The sequence below is a fragment of the Aegilops tauschii genome, chromosome 5 (assembly GCF_002575655.3).
Source record: "Aegilops tauschii subsp. strangulata cultivar AL8/78 chromosome 5, Aet v6.0, whole genome shotgun sequence".
In the NCBI taxonomy this organism is placed as follows: Eukaryota; Viridiplantae; Streptophyta; class Magnoliopsida; order Poales; family Poaceae; genus Aegilops; species Aegilops tauschii.
The window spans coordinates 363,332,003-363,339,792 of NC_053039.3; positions in this window are offsets into that span (position 1 = coordinate 363,332,003).

Consider the following 7,790-nt stretch of genomic DNA (forward strand, 5'->3'; position numbering starts at 1 on the left):
AGTGCTTAGCTTTGGGTTCAATCTTGCGGTGTCCTTTTCGAGTGACAGTAGGGGCAGCAAGGCATGTATTGTATTGTTGCCATCGAGGATAAAAAGATGGGGTTTACATCATATTGCTTGAGTTTATTCCTCTACATCATGTCATCTTACTTAATGTGTTACTCTGTTCTTCATGAACTTAATACTCTAGATGCAGGCAGGAGTCGGTCAATGTGTGGAGTAATAGTAGTAGATGCATGCAGGACTCGGTCTACTTGACATGAACGTGATGCCTATATTCATGATCATTGCCTTAGATATCGTCATAACTTTGCGCTTTTCTATCAATTGCTCGGCAGTAATTTGTTCACCCACAGTATTATTTTCTATCTTGAGAGAAGCCTCTAGTGAAACCTATGGCTCCCGGGTTTATTTTCCATCATATAAGTTTCCGATCTACAATATTAGTTTTCGATTTACTTCCTTTGCAACCTTTTACTTTCCGATCTATAAACCAAAAATACCAAAAATATTTACTTTACCGTTTATCTATCTCTATCAGATCTCACTTTTGCAAGTAACCGTGAAGGGATTGACAACCCCTTTATCGTGTTGGGTGCAAGTTGTTGATTGTTTGTGCAGGTATTCGGTGACTTGTTCGTTGTCTCCTACTCAGTTGATACCTTGGTTCTCAAACTGAGGGAAATACTTACTCTACTTTGCTGCATCACCCTTTCCTCTTCAAGGGAAAAACAACGCAAGCTCAAGAAGTAGCACAAGACTGTAACCTCTATATCACCTTGGTATCGTGGTATCCCATCATTGTACATTCATTCTTGCCATAGTATTGATAACCCCTAGCCCATTTTGCGTCGGTTGCCTATCGAGGCTAGCCATTGAGTATTGCCGACTCCTGCCTGCATCTACTACTATTACTCCACACATCGACCGCTATCCAGCATGCATCTAGTGTATTAAGTTCATGGAAAAACAGAGTAATGCAATAAGAAAGATGACATGATGTAGACAAGATCCGTTTATCTATTGTGTAGATATATATCCCATCTTTTTATCCTTAGTAGCAACGGTACATACGTGTCGTTTCCCTTTCTGTCACTGGGATCAAGCACCGTAAGATCGAACCCACTACCGGGCACCTCTTCCCATTGCAAGATAAATAGATCAAGTTGGCCAAACAAAACCCAAATATCGGAGAAGAAATACGAGGCTATAAGAGATCATGCATATAAGAGATCAAAGAAACTCAAATAACTTTCATGGATATAAAAAGATATGACTGATCATAAACTCAAAGTTCATCAGATCCCAACAACCACACCGCAAAAAGAGTTACATCATATGGATCTCCAAGAGACCATTGTATTGAGAATTCAGCGAGAGAGAGAAAGCCATCTAGCTACTAACTACGGACCCGTAGGTCTACAAAGAACTACTCACGCATCATCGGAGAGGCACCAATGGAGGTGGTGAACCCCATCCAAGATGGTGTCTAGATTGGATCTGGTGGTTCTGGACTCTGCAGCGGCTAGATGAATATTTCGTCGACTCCCCTAGGGTTTCTAGAATATTGGGGTATTTATAGAGCAAAGAGGCGGTCCGGGGGGCACCCGAGGTGCAACCAGGGCCTGTTGTGTTCCTTCTGGCCCATAAAATTCTCCGTGAAGCTTCGTGGCATTTGGACTCCGTCTGATATTGATTTCCTGCGATGTAAAAAACATGGAAAAACAACAACTGGCACTTGGCACTATGTCAATAGGTTAGTACCAAAAAATGATATAAAATGACTATAAGATGATTATAAACCAGCCAAGATTGATAATAAAACAACATGGAACAATCAAAAATTATAGATACGTTGGAGACGTATCAGCATCCCCAAGCTTAAATCCTGCTCGTCCTCGAGTAGGTAAGTGATAAAAACAGAATTTTTGATGTGGAGTGTTGTCTATCATGTCATATCATATTCTTTTCTTTGTAGCATGGAAATTTGGACTTTTATGTGATTCAAAGCAATAGTCTAGTTTTGACATAATAATTTATACTCAAGCATATCAACAAGCAACCATGTCTTTCAATGCTAAAATAAGTTATCCCTAGCCCATCATGCACAAACATTGATCCATTCATGAAACACACTCGAATATTAGCTACACCCAATACTTAAGTATGATCATATTGCCTCTTAGTTGGTGCTTTTTATGAGAGAAGATGGAGACTCAAATTCAAAAATAAAAATTGCATAAAGTAAAAGAAAGGCCCTTCGCAGAGGGAAGTAGGGATTTGTAGAGGTGCCAGAGCTCAAAGCGAAAAATTAGAGGTAAGAAAATTTTGGGAGGTGTATCCATCCCACCAACAAAAATGACTTAGAGTTCCGTACACTTTCCATGCTAGATATGCCATAGGCGGTTCCCAAACAGAAAATAAAGTTTATTCCTTTTTCCACCATTCTTTCACTTTCCATGGCTAGCCGTATCCACGGTTACCCTCCATACCAACACTTTCCAAGGAATTTATTATTTGCATACATAAGGTAAATTCATTTTTGCATTTCGGCACTGGGCATCCCTAAAACCTTTGCCTTACTCTCGTGCAATGACAAGTGAATAAACACTCATCGTGAGAATAACACATCCAGCATGGAAAATATTAGCCACTCGGTACCGTTCCGCGAGCGAAACAAACACACAAAAGAGAAGTTTATTTTGAAAATTAGAGATGGCACATGCAAATTTGCTTAGAACGGCAAAAGAATACCGCATATAGGTAGATATAGTGGACTCATATGGCAAAACTGGTTTAAATGATTTTGGATGCACAAGTAGAGATCATACTTGGTGCAAAATGAAGGCTAGCAAAAAGATTTAGAAGCGACCAACCAAGAAACGAATAATCTCATAAGCAAGCATTAAGCATAATTAACACCGAATAATGCACCACAAGTAGGATATAATTTCATTGCATGACTATTCACTTTCGTGCATGCATAGGGAATCACAAACCTTAACACCAATATTCTTACTAAAGCATAATTACTCATCAACATAACTCACATATCACATCATCATATTTCTAACTATTACGAAGAATCAAGTTTATTTTGTCCAATGATCTTCATGAAATTTTTTACTTATCCTTCTTGGATATCTATCACTTTGGGACTAATTTTCATGTGTTGCTTTTCATAAGCTCAAACAAATATAAGTGAAGATCATGAGCATAATATTTTTTCTTTCTCTCAAAATAATTTAAGTTAAGCAAGAGAGAATTTCTTCAAGATTTTTACTAACTCTCAAATAAATTTAAGTGAAGCAAGAGAGTATTTCTTCAAAAATAACAAAGCACACCGTGCTCAAAAAGTTATAAGTGAAGCACTAGAGCAAGTCCTAGCTCATAAAAGATTTAAGTGAAGCACAAAGAGCAATTCTAACAAGTCATGAAATAATTTTGGCTCACTCAAATAGGTGTGTCCACAAGGATTGATGACTTAAAACACAAAATAAAACAAGCAAAGACTCATATCATGCAAGACGCTCCAAGCAAAACACATATCATGTGACGAATAAAAATATAGCTTCGAGTAAAATACCGATAGTCGTTAGAAGAAAGAGGGGATGCCACTCGGGGGCATCCCCAAGCTTAGTTGGTTGCTCATTTTTGGATAATAGCTTGGGATGCCGGGGCATCCGCAAGCTTAGGCTCTTCCATCCTTCCTTCATCCATCGTAAGATAACCCAAAACTTGAAAACTTCAATCACACAAAACTCAACAAAACCTTCGTGAGATCCATTAGTATAAGAAAGAAAACCACTACTATAAGTGCTGTATCAAACCAATTCATATTTTGTTTTTGTATTATATCTACTGTATTCCAATTTTTCTATGGCAAAAACTCATCAAATAAAACCATAGAGCCATCAAAATAAGCACACAACACAAAGAAAACAAAATCTGTCAAAACAGAACAGTCTCTAGCAATCTGACTTTTTCGAATACTTCTGTAACTCATAAAATTCTGAAAAAATAGGAGGTTCCCCATCTTCATGAGTAGCAAGTACCACTAATTTTTTTGGTGTTTCGTGTTCCATATCAATAACTAAAGATAGAGAACAACTTAGAACAAGAAATAAAACTACTTGGTGATAAAGCAAACAAGCACACATGAGAATATTCACCCCACGCTATAACTCCCCGACAACAGCGCCAGAAAAAGGTCTTGATAACCCACAAGTATTGGGGATCGTTTGTAGCCTTCTTCGATAAATAAGAGTGTCGAACCCAATGAGGAGCTAAAGGCAGAACAAATATTCCCTCAAGTTCTATCGACCACCGATACAACTCTACGCACACTTGACGTTTGCTTTACCAGAAACGAGTATGAAACTATTTTGTAGGTGTGATGCTAGAACTACTTTGCAAGAATAAAACTAGAATTACTTTTCAAGATAATAAAAGTTAGGTGTTTAGTAAAAGGGTTTGTGTCAACAAGAAAGTTATTTGTCCATAGGCAATCGATAGCAAGTACCGGTAATCATTCTTGTAATTTTATGAGGGAGAGGCATGAGCAAACATACTTTCTCTACTTAGATCATATGCACTTATGATTGGAACTCTAGCAAGCATCCGCAACTACTAAAGATCATTAAGGTCGTGAAACCCAACCATAGCATTAAGTATCAAGTCCTCTTTATTCCCATACGTCATACCCCACCTACTCGGGTTTAAGTTTCTGCCAGTCTCGCAACCCACCATAAGCGAACCATGAACATACTGCAACACCCTATAGCGGGGGCCCCTCACGTTTGTGCGAGAACGGAGGGCACCGTAGGATAGCACCATAAATAAAATATACAATCAAACCAACCAAGATCACGATTAACCCACAGGACAAAACGGATCTACTCGAACATCATAGGTTAACCATAGATCATTGGGAAATAATATATGGAGTTGAGCACCATGTTTAAGTAGAGATTACAATGGGGGGAAGAGGTGTTACACTGCTGCATAGAGGGGGAGAAAGTTGGTGTTGACGGTAGCAAGATTGTTGATGTAGATCGTCGTCCCAATCGTTGCCCCAGTGGCACTCCGGCGCCACCGGAAGCGAGGGGGAGAGAGCCCCCCTACTTCTTCTTCATCCTTGGCCTCCCCCCTAGATGGGGAGGAGAGTTCCCCCTCTGGTCCTTGGTCTCCATGGCGGCGGAGGGGCGGGAGCCCCTCCGAGATTGGATCTCCCTCTCTGTTCTCTTCTGTTTCGCGTTCCCCCAGATCTGACCGAAAACCGTTTCTTATATTCCTGGAGATCCGTAACTCCGATTGCGCTGAGATTTTAACACGAATTTTTTCCGGATATATGCTTCCTTGTGCCCAAAGTAGAGCCCCAACCGACGTACGAGGTGGGCACAACCCACCACAGCACGCCTGGCTCCTCTGGCGCGCCCTGGTGGGTTGTGCCCACCATGGGCCGCCGTTTGCGGTGATTCCAACTCCCAAAAATCACATATATTCCAAAATAATTCTCCATGAAATTTTATTACATTTGGACTTCGTTTGATATGGATACTCTACGATACAAAAAACATGCAGAAAACAGGAACTGACACTTGGCACTGGATCAATAGGTTAGTCCAATAATCATATAAAAAGTTGCCAAAAGTATGTAAAACTTGTATAATATTGGCATGAAACAATCAAAAATTATAGGTACGACAGAGACGTATCAGCATCCCCAAGCTTAATTCCTGCTCGTCCTCGAGCAGGTAAATGATAAAAAAGATAATTTTTGATGTGGAATGCTACCTAGCATAAACTTGATCATATATCTAATCATGGCATGAATATTAAGACATAAGTGATTCAAAGCAACAGTCTATAATTTGACATAAAGACATCAATACTCAGGCATCCCAACAAACAATCATGTCTTTCAAAATATTAACGCTAAAGAAAGTTATCCCTACAAAATCATATAGTCTTGTCATGCTCTGTCTTCTTAACACAAAGTATTTATCATGCACAACCCCGATGACAAGCCGAGCAATTGGTTCATACTTTTTAACGCGCTTTAGCTTTTTCAACCCTCACGCAATACATGAGCGCAAGCCATGGATATAGCACTACGGGTGGAATAGAGTATGATGATAGGGGTAAATATAAAGAAGACAAAAAAGTAAGAAAGTCTCACACCGACGCGGCTAGCCAACGGGCTATGGAGATGCCCATCAATTGATATCAACGTGAGGAGTAGGGATTGCCATGCAACGAATACACTAAGAGCCATAAGTGTATGAGAGCTCAATATGAAACTAAGTGCGCGTGCATCTAATCCTATAATGAAAAATTCCCACTAGTATATGAAAGTGAAAACATCGGAGACTCTCCATATAAAAACATGGTGCTACTTTGAAGCACAAGTGTGGTAAAGGATACTAACAATGCCCCTTCTCTCTTTGTTTATTTATTTTTTTTCTTTTTTCTTTTTTTCCTTTTTCTTTTTCTTTTTCTTTCTTTCTTTTTTTCTTTTTCTTTTTTTGTTCTTTTTTATTTTTTTATTTTTTCTCTCATTGTCCGGAGTCTCATCCCGACTTGTGGGGGAATCATAGTCTCCATCATCCTTTCCTCACTGGGGCACTGCTCTAAAAATGAATAGTGATGATCATCACACTTCTATTTACTTATAACTCAAAAGGAATAAAAATTACAACTCGATACCTATGACAAAATATGACTCTATATGAATGCCTCAGGCATGTACCAGGATGTGCAATGATCTAGCGTAACATGTATGAAAAATGATGAACGGTGGCTAAGCCACAACTACTATGTTAGCTATATGATCATGCAAAGCAATATGACAATGAATGCTCAAGTCATCAAACGGAAGCGGTGGAAGTTGCATGGCAATATATCTCGGAATGGCCATGGAAAAGCCATAATAGGTAGGTATGGTGGCTGTTTTGAGGAAGATATAATAAGGCTTATGTGTGATAGAGCGTATCATATCATGGGGTTTGGATGCACCTGCGAAGTTTGCACCACGTCTCGATGTGAGAAAGGGCAATGCACGGTACCGTAGAGGCTAGCAAATTGCGGAAAAGTAAGAGTGCGTATAATCCATGGACTCACATTAGTCATAAAGAACTCATATACTTATTGCAGAAGTTTATTAGCCCTCGAAGCAAAGTACTACTACGCATGCCCCTAGGGGGATAGATTGGTAGGAAAAGACCATCGCTCGTCCCCGACCGCCACTCATAAGGAGGACAATCAATAATAAATCATGCTCCAACTTCATAGCATAACGAGAGACTATACGTGCATGCTTCGGGAATTACAAACCTTAACACCAATATTCTTACTAAACAAAACCATTTACTAGTACCTCCCACATATTATCATCTCTATATCGCAAAACTATTGCAAGGAATCAAACATATCATATTCAGTGATCCATAAGTTTTATGTAGGATTTTATGACTAACCATGCAAATGACCAATTCCTGTTGACTTTCTAAATAGGTATAAGTGAAGCATGAGAGTTTAATCCTGTCTATAAAAGACCATGCTCTAATAAATATAAGTGAAGCAAAAGATCATTCTTCAAACAACGGTTTTCTATGTGAAGAGAAACATGCAATCCAAACTTCAAATGATATAAGTGAAGCACATGAAGCATTCTATAAAGCCATACTCAAAAGATATAACTGAAGTGCAATGAGCATTCTATAAATCAACCATGGACTATCCCATACCAGCATGGTGCATAAAATAAAAAGGGAAAAACTAAATGCAAA